The 23,134-nt window shown below is 43.5% G+C and overlaps 1 protein-coding gene across 5 annotated transcripts in view; it reads right to left on the reverse strand.

Moving 5' to 3' along the window:
- The window catches only part of LOC118292860 (liprin-beta-1), an 81,137-nt gene that overhangs the window by 29,395 nt on the left and 28,608 nt on the right, over positions 1–23,134 (reverse strand). The window lies entirely within an intron of this gene.

Below are 23,134 nucleotides of genomic sequence, written 5' to 3' on the forward strand. Positions count from 1 at the left end.
GAGGTGTCTGACGCCGACGTCGCACGCCAGACGGCCGCCAGCGGAATCCCCACCTGACAAGCCCGGGGTCGCGCTGCACAGAAAAAGTTTTCGAAAGGTCGCTCGAGTTCCGTCTCCCACAGAAGCGATGATGCCTTTATCATTATTATTTTTTCGGCGGCGCCAGTCCTCAGCTGGATGATGCCGAGAGATTGTTCCACTCCCCGCACATACTTTCATCAAATAATCACGATGGAATACATTATTCATCACATCAAATCTCCTGTTCTTTGATAGTTGAGCAAACGGGATGAAATATGCAGCGATGAAACTTTGCCATGCCTGAAGCGGCCCCCCGTGTACGAGCGTTGGAGCTTCATTGAGCAGAGTATCCCGGTTTGTGAAAGAAAGAGAAAAGAGGTCAGGGTTTGTAACGAGTCAGTTCACGTTATGCAAAAACATAATCAAAAAAAGGCCCTGAAATCCGACGAAGCCACTGGTCACAACAGAAAGGTCAACCGTCGTCTAGACAGCTCCGCTCCGGCTCCAGTAAACCCCGACCGCTGTGCTGCCAGAGATGCTGCACGATCCCTGCTGATATCCTCTTGTGGTCGTCTGCCTGATTTTTCTAAAAGTTACCAGCCCCCCCCCCCCCCCCCCCCCCCTTTCAGAGGAAGTGTTTCACTCGTTTCCTCCCCCACTGCGAAGCCCTCGTTTCGACCTCTCAACGGAATGCATGAGGCAATCTGCGCAAGGTGAAATGTGCCGTTAGGTTTTTAATGGCCACCTGTTGCACCGCACGGATTTCCAATGGCTTCGCGCTAATGTGCAGAAATCCATTTGTTTGTTTGCGGGGCTGTTCGCTGTTTTTTCCGCTGTTGGCAGAAGCGAAGTTCTCTCACTGAGCAACACGATTGCCCCCGAGAGGCACCGGGGAACGGTGCGACAGGCCTCGGCTGAGCTCTCCACCGCCGCTGGATGCTGCTGTGCCATTAGGTGAGGAACCTCAGAGGTTGTGTGTCGTGTTACCACAGCTGTTCACTCTGTAACCGACCAGAGAATAAAGGGAAAATGGAGTTTCAGTACAAACAGAAACTGTTACTGCTACTTCCATTGCACAGTAGTCAGTGCGTTTACATGCAGTTTAAAAACCTGATTGTATTCGGGGGTGTTAAGGCGATTCCTAGTCCTACTGACCTTTGACGCTCCCCTGACTTTGCCACTGTGGACACGTGGATTTTAGTTAGATGTCTTTGGGAAAAACTTGGAATATACATTCAAGTGTCCCCCGGGATGAATTGTAAAAGCTACGTTGATCTTAACATGCCAAAAACGACGTAATGAATACGAAGCATTGTTGCGTCACATTCGTTCAGCTGATGCTTTTTTCCCCCAAAAAGGTTTAAAGATTGAAATGAATATGAAATTGTTTTAAATGTTTCATGAAAAAAGCAAGGGGTTATCCTCTCAATTCCAGGATAAAGTACTACCAGGTTCCTCATAGTACAATGCGATGCAGCGCTACTGATGGATGAAGGTTGAGCCGATGATTCGTCGGCATTTTCTTTCTTCCGTTATAAACAAAGAGCTCGTTGCAGCGGTGGCATCTGACAGAGAACTTGGGGGGTCGGCATCACTTTCACTCACACAACTCCTGCGTGAGTTGTGTGGCAGCCTGTCAGAGCCGGCTGACGTCCGCCTTTGGCTCTTTTCCCTTTATAGCAGCTTAGCACCGAGACAGCAGATACGTCCGGGGCGGACACGACTTTAACTTTTCACAGAAAGCGAAAAGAGAAAAGAGAAAAACAATCTTCGGGGCCACTTTCAGAGATTCTAGCCCGTCAGATTTGAGAGAATTATCGAGAATAATCTGCAAATGACTCCGTGATTTGTCGGTAACTATTTCCTATTTGTCGATTTTATTTCCCCGCCCCGACAGCGGCTTCGAACCGCTGCCACTCGCACGCCCCGAAGCTTCAGAAAAGTGCCACTGCTCAAAGCTGTATTTACTGTTTCCTGTCACCCGCAGACCGTCTTGACACCCCGGCTCACAATTGCAGCGGTCAGAGATTGACAATGATTGCACGCTGTCGTGGAAATATGACAGCCTTCTCAAGTCGTCACGTTTGAGTTCTGGAGACTTCTTAGACGCTTGCCGCCCCTCCCGCTCGGTGCTTTTTGGCGATGCTCGTGAGTTCAGGGGGCGACAGGTCCTGGAGGTTTTTTTTCGGAGAAATATCATCGCATCCTCCGTCCCTGGAGCCTGATTGAAGAGCGGCACCCTGTACTTTGATTCCAGGGACACTCAGCAGACACCTTTAAAGTTCAGCTCAAACATGCCATTTCCCGACGTCTGGCGCACACACACACACACACATTTAATGACAGTACACGCACACACGTTAAAACTATCCTTGTCGGGCAATGTTAGCTCTGCAGACTCTTGTCGAGTCTGATTCAGGAGGATTTCAGTTTATTGTTTGTAGCCTTGTCTTGTCCGCGTTTGTTCAAACTGTCTTTTTCTTTTGCTGCCTCTGTTTCCTTCTCGCCGTCTTTCTGCAGATCACATCACGCTTACATGACATTCATTTGGATGTCGCTTTACCAAAAAAGTGTGGGAATCACGCGGGTACATCAAAATAGATCAAATGGGCGAAACAGCTTCCCAAAAAGGTTTTGGGGAAGTTGGAAATTAGCTGTGCGTAAACTTTTTGCAGAGGCAGTTTGTCTGGAGACAAACTGTTCTGTGATGCAGTGATGCAGAGAAATATGTCTCATCTCATTGTATCTCTCTCCCTCCGTCACCTGTCTGCAGCTAAACTGAAAATATCAAAATAAGGCTAAATGCCAAAAAGTAAAATAATGAAGTAAATGAATCTTCCAGCACAGCTCCTAAATGGACCTTGTGGCGACTAATTCCAAAGCAAAAAAATGAAATTTTCAGCGCCAACATGAATTTCTTGAAATCTTCAGAATCTTTTTTCTACACATAAACATCCACAATCCGATTCAGCCAACTTCCTCTGCTGAGGAGGAAACGGACCTCGTGCCGAGCTTCTAAAGTCAAGTAGAGAAGGCGACTGAAGTTAGAGGCCCCATTGAGCCATTGCGACAAACAGGATGTGAAGTCTCCAACATGAAAGTCCGACACATAATACGCCAAAAACGTTCCTGCTACACATTCCCCTTTTGTGTGAGGCCGTTTGTTATGAGGAAAATGTGAGCATGAAATTCTTTTGACAGTTTTAGCCATTCATTTGTCCGGAGAGGAATTTTTTTTAAAACCCCTGGGCTTCATTCATGGATTTTTATTCACAATTTATAAAATTCTAGAAAAGTGCAATAAAAAAAAATGACTTAACCCTCATTGCACATTCATACTAAACCCAGTGCCATGAAACTGTCTTGAATTTTTTTTTTTTTAATTAGTTCACTTGTTTCTTCAAGGGATATGCTCTTACAGTCATTTCTTCCACCAACTCTAATTGCTCCGGCACTCGTCTCCTGGACTGCTCGTGCATTCTTTCCCTCAATTTGCTCGTGCAGCAAATTCCATATCTGTAAATGCATACATCTCGTCTAAGCTACAGAAACGACTCAGAAATGTCAACACAGATATATATATATATATATACTGTATATACGCTTCGCCTCCATTCTGCCGAAGCAACGCGTGCGCTCCGTCATATTTTAGCTCGCTGGCAATTACCCCCTAACCTCAATGATGTAATAGCTAACTGGGCTTCCCGGCGACTAGTAATCTCCAAAGCTACTTCATTAGCAGTTATGCACGCAGGAGATATCGCGGCGGCAGACGGGTCGTCGCAGCCAAAAAAAAGAAGCTCTCTCATGTTTGCCGACCTTGATGTCTGTGAAGAAGAAGGGCGGCGTGAGGGATTTGCGGCGTGCGCCATTAGTTGTGGTTCACAGGCGCGACTTGGCTCATCATTTCCGTCTGCGGCGTCGACACCCCACGGCGAGGGCGGGCGCGCCTCGCAAGACACCTTGATTAGCTCGACAACTGGCCGGGTGTCAATCAACAGTGTGCTCGCAGGTCTGATGAAAGGTTTTGGGAGGTGCGGGCCGTAATGGATTTGGGAAGGACAGAAGAATGGCAGGGGGGGGGGGGGGGGGGGGACGTCCAGTAATTGTGCTGGCAGCGCCCTCAGACCTGTTGGCAGCAGCCGGTGATTTATCTGAGAGTCCACCTGGCAGGAGGCGAGGAGAGGATGTGACCTCTCTGCACATCTTTTGTCTAGAAATTAAAAGTGAAGTTTTAGACCTGGAACAATGGTGTAAAGTATCATCTCCTGAAGTGCTCCACTTATGTGGTATTTAATGCACTAATTTACATCCGAAACCATTGGATAAAACAACCCAGCTGTATGTAAAGGTATAACGATTGGTTCCCCGTTCACGTTCAGCTCCCAAAGACCGACAGCAGAACAATTGCTCATAATATCACACAAGACAGCGCTGGATGTTTCTCCTACCTCGTAAAAAATGACTGTTCAATACCAGAGACAAAAGAATTGATTGACAAATAAGTCGTTTTTTTCTTCTTAACATTATATCTGAAGGTAATTGCTAGATGCATCACTGTTTCACATTTCCGTAATATCTGGTCAAAGGTCACGAGGACTCCATCCTCCAGGGACGTCCCGGGAGGTAGAGGTACCCACGTTCGTGATCAGTGTTTGAAACCAGAAATCTCCGACACCTGGAAAACAGTCGGGGTGGAGTAAGAGATCGTCCTTCCACACGTCGTCCTGCCCTTCAAACCTTAATTGTATTAACTGTTATTAGATTATTGCAAACATTTTAGATTCAATAGAACAGCTGGGAGAGGACACTTGGAGACCGACGCTTCAGTTTCCAGCCAAGTTGAGGAAATATTATCATGAACCCAGCGTGTCACATATTTTAAAAGCAAACTTGATTGTCATTGTTTTTCAGATGGTGGAGGACATTTCAATTAAAGATCTTAATTTACGATAAAAGAACCGTTTCTCTTATGAATTATTCAATGAGTGAATAAAAGGGGGATAAGAGCGAACAAGGACAACATTTTTTTGGTCATTTTTAGGAGTAAAACTCTGCCTGAAAATGCTCGGAGCTAAATTTGCGGACATTTGCATTCACACATACGGAAAATGGCAGAAAAATGTTGGCACTGCAGTGCATTCATTTGCATGATTTATAAGTTATGCGGGCTAACAACTGTATTATAATTGTTTAACTGCTGTTAAGCATTAATAGAACAACAGGAAGAAGAGAAACAATAATAATACACATAACCATATCACTCTCTCTACTTACAGCTCTGATGAAACAGACCTGACTGAGCTTTTGGTTTTCAGGCCTAGACTTTGTTAGATCCCAAACTGTCTCCTGCTCAAAGGGGTTTTTAGAAGGTCAGTGATGAGAGGACGGACACGGACGATAAAACAGATGCATGAGGCCAAATATCGAATCCAAAAATAAAAGAAAGGCAAATGAGGACAGGATTCTTCTTCTCCAATCTCAAGCTCAATTTAATCCTCTGAAGGAACAATTTACTTTTACCTTCTTAGAGCTGCACATTAAAAACTGGATAAGTCCTATAATACGCTTCTCTACATGTTTTTCAAAGGATTTGAAGCTGCGATTTCAAGGAAAAACATCATATTTTGTTGCTCTAAACATTAATTTCCAGGACCAAACAGAAACTCATCACGCCGAGAACACTGCACACGGGTACGACGACGAGTTGTTCACCCAGTGAGCAATTTTGATTATGAGCGGCGGCGGCGGCGAGCCTCGCAGAGACGTGGTTCACTTCCCCGTCCTCGCTGCCAACTTTGTCACAGCCAAACGGTCGGCAAACAGTGATGTGAATGTCCCCGACAGAGGAACAAGAACTCTGCAACCTCTCAGCCACGGCTGGGAGAAAAAAAGACTGAAGCATGTTCAATAGTCAGTCGACTTTTATTAAAAAAAATAAAGGTTGACTCTCGACGGAGAGCACTTCCAGCTCCTTTGTTGCTCACCTGCAGCTCTGAACCTCCGATCCTTCGATGCTAATGAGTCCCGTGATCATAAGGGGCAAGTGGGTTTTAAATGTTGGAATATGATTAGTTTAAAATCAAAAAACGGGACTGGTGAAAGTCATAAATTGGGTTGACTATTTCTTTTATGAAGGAATTTTTTTTAATGCAGCTTCACATGAAGACATGTGAACATTTGGCACATTTCTAAACACCAAATCAAAATTCAGCGTCGCCTAAATTGCGCGAGTTTGGCCGCGGGATCATTTACATTTAAAACACGACCAAAGAATATCCGCCCGCTCTCTGTCGGAAGAGGACGTCAGCGACGGGAGGATCTCGACGCTAATTGGCTACGTAACGTGTATTTTTCACGAAATACTTTTTTCTCTGTGGGTTCAAAAGTATGAACACGGTTATTTTTAATTCATCCAATAAAGATATTGACTTGTGCAGCGTCAAGATTAGAGAAAACGACGTGGATAAAAACACATCAAATCATTCCACTAGCATGGGCAACGAAAACTGTCAGAAGGCTCCCAGGGAAAACATGCTTGTTCACAAGACGCATTAAAAACTGTAACATTGTGCTCTCACATGCATCAACTTCTGACATTATTTCATTCATTTTGAACCCCGGAGCAACAAAAACAAGAAAGACACGTCGAAGGATGACAACACCGTTTAACAAGCCTACTGACAAAACAAGTATAGTCCTTACAAATGAATGTCTGCTGCCAGGTCTTGAGCCGCTCTGACAATGAATGCCGCCTGCCCCTGACAATACATCTGATCTACTTGGCTGGACTGATTATTCTAGATTCATGAGCATGAGCATGACGTTGAGAAAGTATCTAATCAGCGATGCCATGAAGAGGGAGACAGCCAGAGCTGCCGCGGCGCTAATGAATGGGATTCTGGCTGTGTTTGAATAAGCGGCGCGTTATTCCCATCAGAGCAGTCGACACTCCCATGAATCAGTGCTCGCTCGACAAACAGTGGCACCAAAACAAAAAATCAAATTTCCATACAAAAGAGCAGATTTGAATGTGCCTGTGAACGAGTACAAAGATATTTGATACTTGAATTAGACATGAATAGAGCCGATAGTTCTGTTTAAAAAAAAAAGTCGCACTTGTTTTACAGTCATGGGCGAAATTCAGAGCAGATCAGATATTTTAATATTAAGAAAGGTTTTCTTTTCCAGAATCTTTTTATTTTTGAAAGAGATTCATTTTCACTTTTTCCAGTCGCATAGTGTAATTACCTTAAAAAAATATTAGCTACTGTGGCTTTGAGAGTAGCTATGATGTTTCTCAAATGGCAGCTCTTGAGGTACAATGAGTTGTTTATAATAAATACGTTTAAATAAATAAGGGATACAGGTTGGTCAGACATTCATGGTCCCCAGAGGATGCATCCTACCGGCTGACTTTTTCCTCCACCTTAAGGCTGACATCCCTTTGGTTTTTCAGTGAAATCCCTGAACAACTATTGGATGAATAGCCATTCAAATTTGGCACATTCGTTGTCGCCTGAAGATACATTACATCAACTGAAATGGGGGAGGAAAATGATATTGCCATCAATTTCAATTGTACTTTGTTTTAAGTGTTATCTAGCAAATATTAGCACGCTAACGTGCTAAATTACAAAAGACAAAGTCAACAGTATACCAACAAAAACATAATTTAGTTCAAAGCAGCACTGTTCCGAAGTCACCGGGTCATTTGTGTGGCTGTAGACCTTCAGTCTTGTTATTGCACCTTGCAGTCACACTGCGCGGTTATCATGCTAAAGATTGTTATTATCATCACTGCAATGATTGTTTTCTTCGTCTTGCCTGGTTACAATTTGTGCTCCATTGATTTACAGAATTGTTTATGATGAAAATCCGGTCAGCGATGTAATTTCAAATATAATTTTTGCAAGAGGACATTGCCGCTGACTAAAAATCTTTCCAAAATGAAGCCAAACATTACGCATTAAAAAAAACATTCATTTGTTGCCAAAATCCCTTCTGAATATCACTGTCACCACCACATATTGCCCGTGTGGAACCCTTGGAAAGCCAAACCAGCGTTGTAGATATAAAGTCTGTCGTGTTGCATCTCATCATGTGAGACCATCATACCGCGGAGAGCTGACTGGATTTCCTGGTGACTTTCCAGTGCAGAACTCTCCCCCCTCTGGTTTCCAGTGGCCCCACATCTCCGACCCCTGTCACTAGCAATCGCCTGTATTCGCAACTACGCCTTGTTTACTTCTGTCATTCCCCTCAGCTGCGGCAAGACGCTTATGTAACGCAACATTCAATGCATGATCATCTAGCGCCGCTGTCTCCCGGGGTGAAATCAGTTTGCCCCATCGGTTTCTCGCCGTGCCTTTACCAACAGCGCGATCCCTTTCTCTTTCGTCTCTCTCGATCATGGGGTCTTTCCTGCCTGTGTGAAACCCCTTCATGGTTACTAACTAACGTGGATGCCACTCTGCCCCACAAAGCAAAACAAAACACAACACGGGCTGCCCTGACTTTGAAGGTTATTCTTTATGAAACATACAGCTCAGAGACAAAATATAATGCGTGGCTGGATGGTGCGTTTGGGCTTAAAACTGTTTTTGAAATGCGAATGTGTCAGTGTTTCTGAGTTGTGGGCCTGTGTGTCCGTTTCAGTGTAACATTTTGTGTAAATGCTGTCAAAACGTTTCCAGATTTTTCTTTTCTAAAGGCAGGTCAATCTAAGTGAACACAATCAAATTCCTGTATTTCTCAGATGGACAAACGTGATGCACGTCTACGACATATGAGAGCGACGCTCGTACTGTTGCACTTGGCTGCACAAGGAGGGCGGGAAATCTATTAACCTTTCAGGCTGCAGGAGAACCGCCGAGCGGGCCGGGAGGGGAGCGAACGCATCTGCATCTAAAGGTTATAGGGGAGATGCGGAGTAATGAAGCGCAGACATGCAATAGTGGAAGATGGGGTTTGGTTTGATAACGAGGAACGTTAACACTTGTTGGGGACGGTTCATTTAAACTCAAGTGGGGAAAGAGGAGTTCTCCGGGGTCGCGTTTGTTCAACCTTCCACTTTTCAAATTTGAAGATGATTTAGGACTATTTGGTGAGATGGTGCAGTCTGAAGAAAATACAAGTAAAATCAGGAAGATGGCGATGATCTTTAGAGAGATAAAGATGGAGGTGCGACATAAAAAAAAAAAATTGCTGACACCTTTAATCTTTCAAGGACATTCCCTTTCCTTCCAGATTCAGGTTGAAAAGAGGGAAGATGTCTATCCATCTATCCAATGGATTTTGTTTTTTCCAGCGTTTTTCTATCCATTAAGCGATTTCTATCCATTAAGAGGCAGGGTTTTCCATACTTCCATTGGCAGAGGCGTCGGCTCGTCCTTAAATAAAGACCGCCGACAGGATCGTCGGGGGACATTTATCTTTTTACGCTTCAGCAAACAAACTAACGGCAAAGGCGACATATTTTAATGACTGAGGCGTCTCTTTAAAACAGTCATTTAGTAAATTAATCAATAATGAGATATGTCAGGGTCTGTTAGCTCATGTCACATCCACTAACTACTTCCCCGAAGGATATCCTGATGTTTATGGCAGATGAAATTACGGCGGTTGGTAATAACTAGTTCCGATGGAACGCACGATTGGTTGATTCTGTGTGTTCTGCGTTTCTATTTCCTGTTCTGATATGCTCTAAATGTTAGGTGGATTATATTTGTTCGGTTATAAAGACCTCAGGTGGGGACACATCACCTCCAAAACCATCTGTTTTATGAGTATTTTCTCAATAATAAATAAAATTCAAATGTAGAAAAACGTTTCCCTTGACAGTTTTTTAACAATAAATAATTGCTCATGTATTAATCCATAATAATCTCTGTACTGCTTGCAAAAAAATGCATTTCATTGATTTGTAATTGATTGTTTTTTAAATTTGGTACTTTGCGAGGATAATTCATGTATTTATTCAGTTGTACTCTGACCTCAGTATCCTGGGAACATTTGCACTATGAACAATAATGATGCTGGATATATATTTACTCCATAATTGAATCCACGGTGGCATTTTACCCCGTGCTTAAAAATGCACTCATGAATCATTTTCATATGTCGGTGGTTAGAAATGGGTTTTCACTCTTTCGGGATTTCCAATTCAGATTTCATCAAACTGCACAGCACAGATTTTTTCTTCACTGGTGAAGCCGCAGAACTCGAAAAATGTAAAATTTAGCAGTTTCCTCTCACACGCCGTCCAGCAGGCAGCTGGTGCACACGACACAAAGCAATAACAAAGCAGCAACTCTGCTAATTAGCAGAAATAATTCACAAACGCTGGAAAAAACAAAATCAATTGGCCATAGGCAAGAAGATAAATCACTCACACACACGTGTTCATTCATATTCATATCCAAGTGAACGCACAGTTCAAAGCAGCTATAAGAGCCGCCGGGTGTGTGTTCCAGGGTAATTCGGGAGAAGCTACTCAAACGTGTGAGCATGTAGCGGCGAGTGTGAAGCCACAACAAACACACTAACACGTGGAACAGTATGTACACAAAACTACTTGTAAAGCAACCTCATGCGACTTTGAGATTTAGAGCCAGCAAACTTTTTCCATTCACTCTTGCCAATGCAGTGAGCTTCAGCCAAAGTCACGTCGACCCCCCCCAGAGGAAAAAGGAGGACGTGTCCTCCTGACTGACTTTGGTGTTTCTATGACTTTGGCTCAGGAAAAAAGAAAGATCCAGGAGCGAAGGACGGCCGGGATCAGCAGGTGTGTGGAGAATAACACACGGAGAAGAAATGTCACAACATTAGTTTCTGTCTGTACAGTAAAATGTTACACGGACAATGTCTATGTAGATGGTCATTTCTGGGTGCGACTGTACGGAACCATAAAGCATAAAGGCACTGTCAGTACGGTGGGGTTAATGAGGGGCGCAAACGTCTTGATCGTCTGTGGATCCCTGCCGGCCATTTAAAGATATTTAATGAGATATTTAACGACTGGCTCTGCATACCTGAGAGAGGCCATAGGCTTCCACTGGTACTCCTCCCCCTGAAATGCTTTCTCTCTCCCACCGATGGCAGAGAGGCAATCAGTAAGGCCGTTTTGAATCCATCATTTTTGTTAATACCGCGTGGCTTCGGAGCACTTTGCTGCATTTAGACGGAATGGCAGAGTGACAGCTGCATTCAGACGCAGACGGACAGGGCGATCTGGAGGAAAGACGCTCACGCGAACGGTCGATTAAATCTTCATTTTAAACACACCACGATCCAAGAAAGCACAGGATTGAGTTTGACGGGAGGCTGACAAATGACCACGACTTAAAATAAGGAGGTTGATTTCATAGCTTTTCATAGTCAAAACAATCAACCTATCCATCCAGCCGCCAATAGGCTTATCACCAAACGTGACGAGAATTTTTTCGCACGAAGAGACTACATACAAGGTCAATGATAAAAGACATGAGACACTCGCGTGTCATTCGCTTCACTTGATCGAGTTGAACTATTTGAACTTCAGCAACATATCCGCGTGGCGTGTTGAAAGGCAATTAGCGCTCACGTCCTCCCTACGTCGCTATCGTCAGACGTCAAATATTTTGCCGGTTGTGTCTATTCGTGCCGATAAGCAACGAGAAAATTCCAGTCTGTCCTCCGCCAAAATACAACCGGTAAGGTTGTTTTTGAAGCAGCATATTCCGACATACGTGGTCGTCTTGAAGACCGGCGAAAAAAGATTTTGTGGTGTACCTCCTGGCGCCTTTTTAGAAACCGGTTGATATGGTAGTTTTTCACCAAATACGACAAAGTTCATCATATGAGTTGGAGGACTCTGGTGTGAACAAAGTATTACATCATCGTGCTCCATCCACTGCACAAGGGTTTCCAGTAATTTGTGCAAATTCAAGAGAGCAGCAAATGGAAGTCTCCTGGGGTTGAGACTCAAGGTGAGCACACGTGGAGTCGGTGAAGCCTCTCTTCACCCACGTGTGTTACGAATGTAATAGAAAATCTTGCAAGTGCTCAGCCTCTCCACAAGAGGCTCGGGGGGGGGGGGGGGGGGGGGGGGGGGACCACGATGGTCATTAATTCATCGGCAAAAAAGTAGGAGAATTTGACGAGTGGCTCCGTTTAGTGTTCACAAGTTCATTGTGTTTGTTGGAATGAGAGTGTGTGTGTGTGTGGGGGGGGGGTTCACTTGATGGACATAATGGAGCTCTTACATGGCGATCAGATGTAGAGGCTTGTGGGCTGAACTCAGATTTCATTTAATTTCCCCAACAATGGAGGTGAAATTCTCCTTATCCAAATGCCTTTGGGGGTTTCTTTGGACCCTTACCAGTTGGAAATTATACATAAAACCCCAGATGACTGATGTATTTTTTGACATGGATGGATGGAAAAAGAGAAGGTAGAGAAATCTGATTGGCTGTTGATGGTCAATGACGACCTGAGGTTCCCTTATCTGACCCAAGTTTGACCAAAAGACACTTTAATCGCCTCCAAACAAGAAACTAAACTAAAGTGAGTTATATAAAATGATAAAGAGTTATCTGACCTTCAGTGACTTTGCTCCAATGTCCTTTACCAAGAGTGAAAGAAAATCATCCATCAACAGTCTGTTTCCCCTCGCACCGTCTGTACTTTTCCTTCTTGCCTTTGCTATTTCTGTCTCGCCACTTTTCTACATCCTCAAAGCCTGAGAGTGAAATAAAGAGGAGCCCTGACAACCTCGATTGCCGGCTTTAACTCGCCTGCCCCGTCCATTCCCGGAAACCATTACCGCCGCCATAATCCTGTCCGATAAAGAGAAGATAGGCCGAGGCCGAGGCGGCATCTCTGTTAGCTGTGATGATTACACAACAGTGTTATCCCGTCCTCCCGCTTTGCCCTTTTGTCCCAGGTGATGTGCTGATGAGCTGCGTCTCCCCTATTGGCCCGCTGTCGCTGCGGCTCACCCGTACAGCGGCTCACTGACGGCCTGATAGCATCGTCACCCGCAAGGAGGCGAGGCGGGATGCTGCTTTTATCTGTTTGGTCCTTTGTGAGGTCGTGTCACATACTGTGTGGTTCTGAGGCAAAGAAAGAATCAACAAGTGATGTAAATGTGTGTGGATAATGTGAGTTCCTCAGAAAAATGGTTGGTTAGAAATAAAATCTACGAGGTTGCTGACTTTGACAACCACTGCTCACACGCCAGGCCGGTTTGTTTTTAACAGTGCAACAATTGTACCGCGACTTAAAGCAAAGACAGGTGGGTCTGAATCTGTAAAAATGCTCCCTGAGCATTGTTTTTCGATTTTATCTATACTGTATCTTAATTTACAGTTAATAGTATCCCAAAAAGATGATAGAAATGAACGTCAGTAAAAAAAAAACAAGAAAGTAAGCCAAAGTTGTATTTTTTTTGAAAATGCATTGAAGAAAAAAAAGAAAAGGAAAAAGCTTCAGAGAATCAACCAGGGCTCATGAGGGGAAAAGACGACTTTCGTACCATGTGTCCATCACAGCAGGTGTTATGTAAGACGTCACCTATCCACAGTTATGCAACCGCAATCTTAGCCTTGCCCTTTATTAATAACAACCACGGCCAAATGCTGTGCCTCTCTGGCTCCTTTAATAACCTTGGGAAAACCACAAAATATTTATGCTGGAGAAGATGAAGAGACCTTCGTAGGATTCATTCACGGTACTGTTTCGTAGCGTGGGTGGGCGAGGGGTTTAAGAATAGGTCATCCGATGTTCGTCAGGGGGGGGGGGGTTGTCAGTGGTGATAGACAAGGAGGTGCGAGCAGTTCGATACTGCGCTCTCCAGACCTGTTTGTCTTCGCTTGTTGATTTCGGTCTAACGTACCTCAGATTTCTAAAAAAGGGCCTTGTGACTTTATCGGGGATTATGTGTCGCGTCTGCTCGCGCCCCGTGAGATTTGGTTTTCCAGCGACACAGGGAAGGAGAACATGGCCGCATGAAACGAGAGAATGAGTCATTGTCATTTCTCTATTTTATACTTTCTCGACCAGTAGTTGTTGTATCTTATGAAATGTTGGCAGCGTGACTGATGTCTATTTAGACCATCGGTGTTTAACCAAACTGATATAATTTTATTTCGTCGTTCAACTCGTTATCACGCCCTCGGTCGTAGCACGCCATCAACCCGTTCTCCAGAGCGTCGCGGCGTTTCTCCTCCGCGTCCCCTGCAAAATCCACAACTGCCGCCGAGAGAGATGAATGCTGCGGTTTTGCTCTATATTGTGTTTAATTATAGCTCTGCGAGTGGGGAGTGTCTCTCTGGTCCAACATCCAGGTAACCATGACAACACCTCAATCAGAGACCAACGCTGAATTGTGTACGTCTGCACTGGAGAGGTCTCTGGACAAAGAAGTGGAAACGACCATACGTGTGGTTTGCACCACACACACACACACACACACACACACACACACACACACACACACACACACACACACACACACACACACACACACACACACACACACACACACACACACACACACACACACACACACACACACACACACACACTATACATAAATTCCAACGTCTTTGTCTTTTGATTTTCGTGACAACCACCGTCCCCAGTTGAATTGACGTGAGACCTGAAGTTTTTTGGGGAAGTGCACTTGTTGAGACACTGACTGTGACCCTAACATTACCATTTTATCAGATCTGTCACGCCCCTTACCCAGAGGCTTTCCGATCAGACGTTAACACGGTTGTAGCCATGGAAACAATTGCATCTTTTGGCTCCACTAATTCAAGCCCAGGTTGGAAACTGAAAGTTAGGATGACGCAGCCAATAGAGCAATACTGGAGCAGGCCGCTTAACTGTTTTAATTTCACATTTTTGCTTAAATTTCATTAAGTTACATTATATAATCTCACGGTGAACACTGTATGTTGGCATGTGTGCTTGTGTGTGTGTGTGTGTGTGTGTTTGTGTGTGTGAGAGAGAGAGAGTGTCTAGGCTGCAGAAGGTGATTTGAAAATTGAATCATCACTGCAGAGGAGATATTGAAAAGAAAAAAAAATCAAATGCCATGAATTATTATCTCGTACCATGTTTCATTTCTATCTCCTGGTGGAAGTGACAGCACGGACTTATTGGTTTGTTAATATTAAATAGAATACATTACATGCAAAGCACACACATTGGTCCGGGGTGTGGGATGAGAAAGGGTACGTATGGGTTGATTCGTTTTGGAAACGCTGGTGACTCGATATCTTCTTCAAGATATCTTCTTTGCAGCAGTTGTAAGTTAAAGTAAAAACTGTTTTCCTGTTGTTTTTCCTTTGAGAAGCTGCAGCGAACAACCCAAGGTCTCCTGGTTTTCTTAACCACCAACGCAAAGTTCAGCCAAGCCTTCGATACCATCCCCCTTTAATCAGAGAAATGATTGCAGACAGCACATTGATTATTCTGATTACAGAGTCCTGAGGTCAGACTTCCTATTTCACACTGAATTTACGGTTTTAAAAATGACAACTCAGTCTGAATTGAAAACGAGGAAAAGGATTTTTAAAAGCAGAGTGAGGCTACAATGTGTCCTGGATTATTACCTCCGCCAGGGAGGTTTGTCTGGTTGTTTGTTCGCCGGCAGGATTACTGAATAGGTTATGGGCGGATATGCGTGAGCATTTTATCAACGGTAGGTCTCGCCCATGGGAACAGGTGATTGCATTTTGGGAGGGATCCAGAACAGATCAGATTCTTCTTCCAGTAAGCGCCTGAAAGAAAATTCTAGGGGTTAGGGTTGGAGAATCCATTTCCGTTTCCTTCTGTCGAGCAGCTTGCCAAAAGTGCCTTGTTGCTGTGTAGCTGCTGAGCAACAGGAATAAAAAATAAAGAAAGAAAAAAGTCACTATTTCGAGGACCCTGCCTTGTCCGGTAATGAGTGTAATTGGAGCCATGCATCCAGATGGCCCTGGTGGCCCGAGCTCCGCTGTTAATGTGAATTAATTGTGACTGTAGTGAGCAGCCTCTGGTTAAGATAATGACTTCACCTGAGGGGTCCTGAGCGGCAGCGAGGCAGAGGTAATTGTTCCGAACATCCCAGTGAGGCGCTCTCAGCGTGATCAGTCACCACTCACCCGAGTGCCTCCGTGCTGAGACTGTATGTGCTCGCCGGTGTGAAACAGTGATGAAGAGCGGAAAGATTGTTTCCTTATTATTTCATACTGGGCTCACCGTGGACAGAGCTGCGTTACCGTTAGGTTCTGATTTACAGGTTTTATATCTGCTGGTCGTTTTTTGAAAAGACCTGGTCAAAAGTAAAATACTCACTATGATTCATCATTAACATGCTGTATGAATACAATGCTACAGATATGCACCAGTGACATATCACCAGTCATTTTCATCAAATACCACTTGTCAGTCATTTTTTCAGGCGATGAGATTACATGCAAAGTCAATTCGCGCGAGTAACGCACAGACACAAAATTCGTGTCGTTCGATTCACTCGCCGGAGTTGAAATATTGGAACTCAAGCGAAATATTGGCGTGACGCGATGTCGCAAAAGCCGATTAGCACTGAGTTCCTTCTCCTGACGTCCGCGTTGTGTTAACTTGCGTTACTTGCACGTGTAAACACAATAATGCACAGGACAAAGACAATACATATATTACATAACGCACTCAAAGCAAAATCATAAAAAGGACGACACAAGACAGTCTGATCAATATCAACAAAAACCGTGGTCAACGTCTCTGTCGGTCCTCAGTTTCACCATTGGGCTGCTATTCTGCAAGAACAGTGGTTTCCAAAATAATCTTCTTCTTGTTTGTATAAAAAATTATACAAACAATAAAAAGTAAAGGAGAAGATGTAAAACAGAGTATAAAAACATCACATTGAGTATAAGCTACTGTTTTCTCCAATGGCCCAGCAAAGCTGCACAATTGCATGCTTGAACTGTCCTGTTGTTAATCAACGATCAATTAAACAGGAAAAAGGAGGATTGACTCTTAAGAGTAATTGTTTCAGTCCTGCGTTAGACAAAAGAGCACTTGCCTCAAGCATTAACATCTCTGTAGAGACGTGCAGCGACAAGCCAAGGGAAGGGAACTCTTGATTATCTATATTAAAATACACAGTGAAAATAAAGGTTCTCTCTAGTTACAGGTGGAGCCGACAGACTGGTGCAGAGGGAGCAGGGCTGTGAGAGATGTCTGACCACGCTGGATGTGGGCGCAGACCTGGCAGTTAACCTTTGAATGGCCTAATTAAACCACAGAGCCATTAGGAAATCCATGATTAAATCAGAGCCGCACCATGAGGCGAATGACAGATATCGTTTTAACCACAAATTAGACCTCTTTTTCTTCTCTCTCCCTCTCTTTCACAGGAAGCTATAGTCAATGTGTTTCATTCTCTTGTTGCAGAATATTTGGTAAATTTGTGTGTTGACTCATTTACAGAACATTAGCTGAACTGCTCTGTGTGAATCCATAAACAGACACCGCGTGTCGCATTGTTCTATTAAAGTGGAGCATGGATCATGCAAGTCCTTCTGCACTGAATAACCAACGGACCACGTTTGAACCCATTTGTACATTAAAGCTACAGTGTGTAATATTTTGGAGAACTTATTCACAGAAATTGAATATATTGTTCATAACTATGTGTTCATATATGTATAATCACCATGGTTTTTCGTCAACTCTGGATGAGTTAAATATAGTACATGAGGTGGACCCGACCTCCGTGTGAGTCGCCATATTTGCTACGTGGTGTGGAATATGGTTGTTGCACAGAACGGCACATTCGCGTTGAATTTTCAGCGCTGCAGGAAACCGGAAAATTGAATTAGTGGTGCGCCACCATAAGTGTCACCTGTCAGGTGCTCAGTTGGTTGCGAATTTGCAACTTTACCACCAGATGATGGCAAAAAGATTACAAATATTACACAATGTAGCTTTAAATTGCAGCTGAGCATGTTGCACATCATGCAGTGGTGATTTCACTCAAGGCGTCCCCTGATGGTTTTATTAATGTCTTTACAATATGAGATGTGTGATTTATGAGACAATGTCAAATGTAAACAATGTCACAAACGCAGGAACCTCGATTCAGATGTGACAGGAGTGAAAACACCCTTAAAATACACCCACAGCATCGCAAAGTGTCGTTTTCAGATTTTCATTTCTCATCCTTTTTGTTGGGTCTTAGTTTGGACTTCCTGCTTTTCGTATTAAAATGGCTCAGCGTCTTCTCATTTCCAAAACGCATCGAGCGTGGAGGCTCCGCTCTCGAGGGAAGTGTAAACATAAGAAAATAATCCCTGTCATGTCGCCGAAGCTTTTAAATTTGCCAAATGGCACTCACGGGCGACAAATCCCAGCTTCGACGGCTTCGCGCATCCTGAGAACAATTAGCACTAAACAGTCTTTTTTTTTTTTTTTCAGGAGAATGCCAGGAGGGCAGTTGGGGGGGTCATAAAAATGTTGATCAGCAAATGAATCCAGTCTCACACACATCGCGCCTGGTGCAAGTCGACAAACTCACTCGGCTCTGGAGAGATAAACCCTGTGTGACATGAGTGTTATTTTTGCGATTTTGTTTTCTATTCCGTAATCATTGTAAACAATCGCAGCGGACTGGCTCTCGCTCTTCCAGTTGTGCTGATGCATTCAGATTTCGGATGATGCTCTCACCGTCTCCGAAATAGTCAATCGCGGCTCTGCAATGTCAGTGTTGTGTCCCGGCTGTGTGTTGTTTTAGGAAGCGGCGCAGCTTGATGGAAGCCACCAGTGTTCCCGCTGATGAATGTTAATTATTAAATCATTTCTCGCTCGCTGGCTCCCTTAATGTCAGCACCGTGTACCAGACCAGCTCCTTAAAATCATGTCTGTCGCAATGGCGCTCCTCCTTTGCCGCCGCTCTCTCCCCGACATCTCACAACAACAACATAACCCTGAAGATTATCAACGGCGGGTTTTTTTTTTCTTCTTTTTTCATTTTTTGATTCAAGTTAGCTGGCCAATAAAAAAAAAAAATCTCCTGCTGATGTTGTATTACTTGGAGCCTTTCAGTATTTCGTCTTACACTTACTCGGCGTGAGCTACAGTAACTTGGAGAAACTCCACTGCACCTGCTGTTTACCCTCTGAAGAGACTGAACATTTTGTACCTGCTGTCAGAGATATGAACACTTTCACACTGCTGCCTTTGTGACCACTCCGCTGACATTTACCGCGACATTTGACATTCTCCGATTATGTCATTTGAATGAATGGCATGCAGCCAAAGTAAAGACTAAGATACAGTATAACGTGTCCTTCAACAGTTTTACTCACAATATGCACATTTTTCTCTTTTAGCAGTATTACTGTACGAAAATCTGTAAAGATCTCGTCAGTTTTTTTATTCTGTTTAGGGTTTTTGGGGTGTATTTTCTTACTACACAGAAACCAACCTCTCAAACCTAAACAATCTCAAATTAAATGCACAGTCAATGTGTTTGGCGATACTGTTCCTATCTTCTTACCCCGCCGTCCTCGCACACACTAGATATGTCATATAAAAACACTGTAGGGAAATTTTAATTCCCTGATATGGGATTTAAGGCGATTTTGCCAAAGAAGTGTATTGACACAAAGGTCAATTGTACGTTACAGAGCATTAATAAGAATAAAATCTCAGTGGTACAACCAACCAGGATTAACGCTATCTCTGTAATCATCTGTACAAGATAATTTAGTCCCCTGAGGACTTATTCTTTTTACCTGTTACCTTTATGTAATCAGTCATCTACCCACAAAAGAGGAAGGCTACAAAGTCAGTCGGTGGCAAATGATGTAACATTCAGACACTTAAGATTTAGAGAGGTAATAATCCATGAGGGATGAAGAATTCAATTTGAAATCCAAATGAATTGCCACAAAAACTGTACAAACCAAACAAATACAAAAGGAGAATCTTAAAAGTTTTGATTGTTCGCCGCAAATTCCAAGAGATTCTGTTCTCATTAGAAAAACTGTCCTCAAAGGAATAGCGGGATGTTTTATGTTTTGAAAACCCTTCGTATCCCAGGTATTCACATTCCCAACATGTCCTCCAAATCCAACGACAAATAAAAATGTCATTTAGAAATGCCCTTGGGAAAGAGACATAAGCGTTTTTGATCAGATGCCCCAATTGGCCGGAAGCCAATCGTTTCTCATAATCCCTCTAAAAGTCTAACAAAGTTGTGCAATTAAAACCCCCCAACTGTTTCTGATCGGAGACAGTTATGGTTGTGGTTTGGTTCAGGCACAGAAATGACCAGACTGGTTTTAGGGTAATCCACCAAATGCAAATAAGCTCAACCCGTGATTATTCGTCCGTCATTCTAAATTTTAAATCCACGTCTACTCACGTCTTTGCGTTGACTTTGTATTTTATGTCAGTGCGCAAAGAAATTGAATATTTTGTCCATGACTATGTTCATATATGTATAATCACCTGCAACAAAGAACCAATGTGTTTGAATATTTTTTCTACTTCTCCTTAGAAATCACACCATAATTTTTCTTGGCCAAACGTCTTTTGATGACACTACAGTGCAGACAAGATTATAATGTGAATCAGACCCCACAGGATAACTGCAAATTCATGTTAGGAGTCACAGTTGGTGTTCTAAATTGTGATTTTTGCTTCTTTCTTTGTGTTTGTAAGCATAATGAGAATCCAGAGAATGTGGCCAGTCATTACTTTTGTGTTTACAAGTTTGGATTAACATACACTAACCTTTCATCCAGCACTCAGCAGAGAATAACTTTCAGCGGACCAATTAGAGAAAACCTGTAACTGACGATAAACTGCATTGTAAAGTGGAGACGGTTTTCCAGCAGTACACCAATGTCCCGGCAGACTGGAGATTCTATTTATTTTCGCTGCACAATGCTACTCGAGACTCAAACCGAGGAAATTAACTCAGAGGCAATCTCCCAGACAGTTTACTGACAATACATGTACTGTTGTGTGTCCCCTTCCTGGTTTCACGGCCCCTCGTGTCAGAAGATCTGAGGCTGGCAACAATCCACCATGGGAAATAAAACACTCAAGAGACAAGGCAAGAGATGATGCACCAATTGCTGCGCTGAATGCACAAAAGCCTTTTGACAAAATGGTTGATACAATATTCAGCATGGGGCCTGGTCATGGACTGTATATGAAAATGGACGGAAGAGGGCGACTCGCTGGTTGCAATTTGATTTAAAATGGCAGTAATCATTTCCGAAGGAGTTTATGGTCCCGATCGCTGGTTTCGCTAGTCTAATTCAATACAACATGATCTTCATTTTGTAAATTATGGTTTCATTTAGAGAAAATAGACGATAAAACACCGGCGCATGGATACAGCATGATTGACAGCTGGTCTGTCCAATCGACCACACGCCCAATTCTACGTCCGGTCGCCAAAAACAACAACATTGTGCTGGTCAAAATGCGAAACTCTTTTTGTCACTTGGTCCTGGTAGAGATACTGAAGTTAGCCACGATTGTAAAATGTCACAGGCGGCTTCCAGGCAGATGAACATGTGTTGATTGTCCTTCGGATTGCAAAGGAGCATTGTCCGATTCAAATGATTACACCACAGTGCACACAGCCAACCTGCTGGCAGCATGTGTATGCGATTCATTCCAACGGCATTGGATTGAATCGTGTCTGCCGAGCCAATCGATTATTTTTACCCTTCTGTTGCTCAAATCCCGCAATCTGGAGGTCGGCCAAACAGCCTTCTGCTTTTTGGCTTTTGTGGCTTAAGACAAAGCGTTGGGCATGCTCCTCAAACACGTGACGCATCTTTTCGTTGAGGCAAAGTGGGACATTTATAACGGAGGATGTGAATCTCTGGTCAGACACAAGTTGAAGTGATTACAGGAGTGATTACTTTGACTGTGTACATGCACAGCTGCTAAATCAGCGCTAAATCGATTGGCTTCTGAAACTGCTCGGAGTCAACAGCCGAGCTAGGAGCTGCTCTTTGTGGCTGTATAGTGTAAAGACAGACAAAATGAATGGACCAAACTACTGGAGTAATTGAAAGTTCAATGTGATGAGGGTGATGGATGAAAATTCCCGGGTAGAAACGGTTGCTCAATCAATCAACAGAAAAATAATTGGCGACAATCAAGAGAAAGATATTCCTGGATCCGCCTCTTAATCTGCATCCGCGCTCAAATGTCACGGGCTCTTCCCAGACTCAGGCCCCATGCAAACAAAGCAACAGACACGGGTGGAACCATGATCTCCTCGGCAAAGGTAAAAAGAATTTTTTGTTAGTGCCGAGCAGAAGTGTCGGCACTAAACTGCATCCGAGTACGTCCAGTAGTTGCTGAGACACTTGCTCCTCGGACGAGGAAAAGTCAACAAAGCCAATGGGATTTATTGTGTCGGGGAACAAGAATGTTGTACCTAAATTTGTGACGAGACATCTCGTAGAGGTAGATTTTTCTTTCCTGTTTAGACTTATTTCCTTTTTTCTTCGTAGTGACGATGACTCCAAAAGGCTGAACCACCTTCAGCTGTATTTGTCACTCTTCTTTCAATGCAGCTGTTGTTCTTCTCTTTTTCCACAACAATTTCCAGTTTCCCTTGGCTACGGTAATGTGCCCCCCCCCCACTGACATGGACAGAAAAGAACAGAGCGAGAAGAGGCTGGCTGAGGATTGTGCTCCTGCGGCGGAGGCAACTGTGTTGTAACAGCGATGAAAGATCCTTGAACATGAACTTTTTGACTAATGTCCAGGTTTCTCACAAAATATATAATTATTTTGTAATTCAGAGGGTGTTCAAATTTGAATTTCTATTATCTGTGGTCGAGAATAAAGGGGGGGGGGGGGGACCCTGATGTTTTCCCAGTCTTTTTCTTTTTTTTTTGGTGTATTTTACTTGGTGATACTGTGGAAGCCAATTAATGCTTTATTAACATATATATTAAAACCAAAAAAATTATGTTTCAGTTTCAGATCACTTGCATGACAAGTCAAGTGACGGAAGAGTTTAGAAAAAAATGGGAAATGACAAATGAAGTATAAATATACTTATATAATAAATTGCATTCGAAAGGTTTATGTGCAATTT

This window comes from Scophthalmus maximus, chromosome 12 (assembly GCF_022379125.1).
Source record: "Scophthalmus maximus strain ysfricsl-2021 chromosome 12, ASM2237912v1, whole genome shotgun sequence".
Taxonomy (NCBI): domain Eukaryota; kingdom Metazoa; phylum Chordata; class Actinopteri; order Pleuronectiformes; family Scophthalmidae; genus Scophthalmus; species Scophthalmus maximus.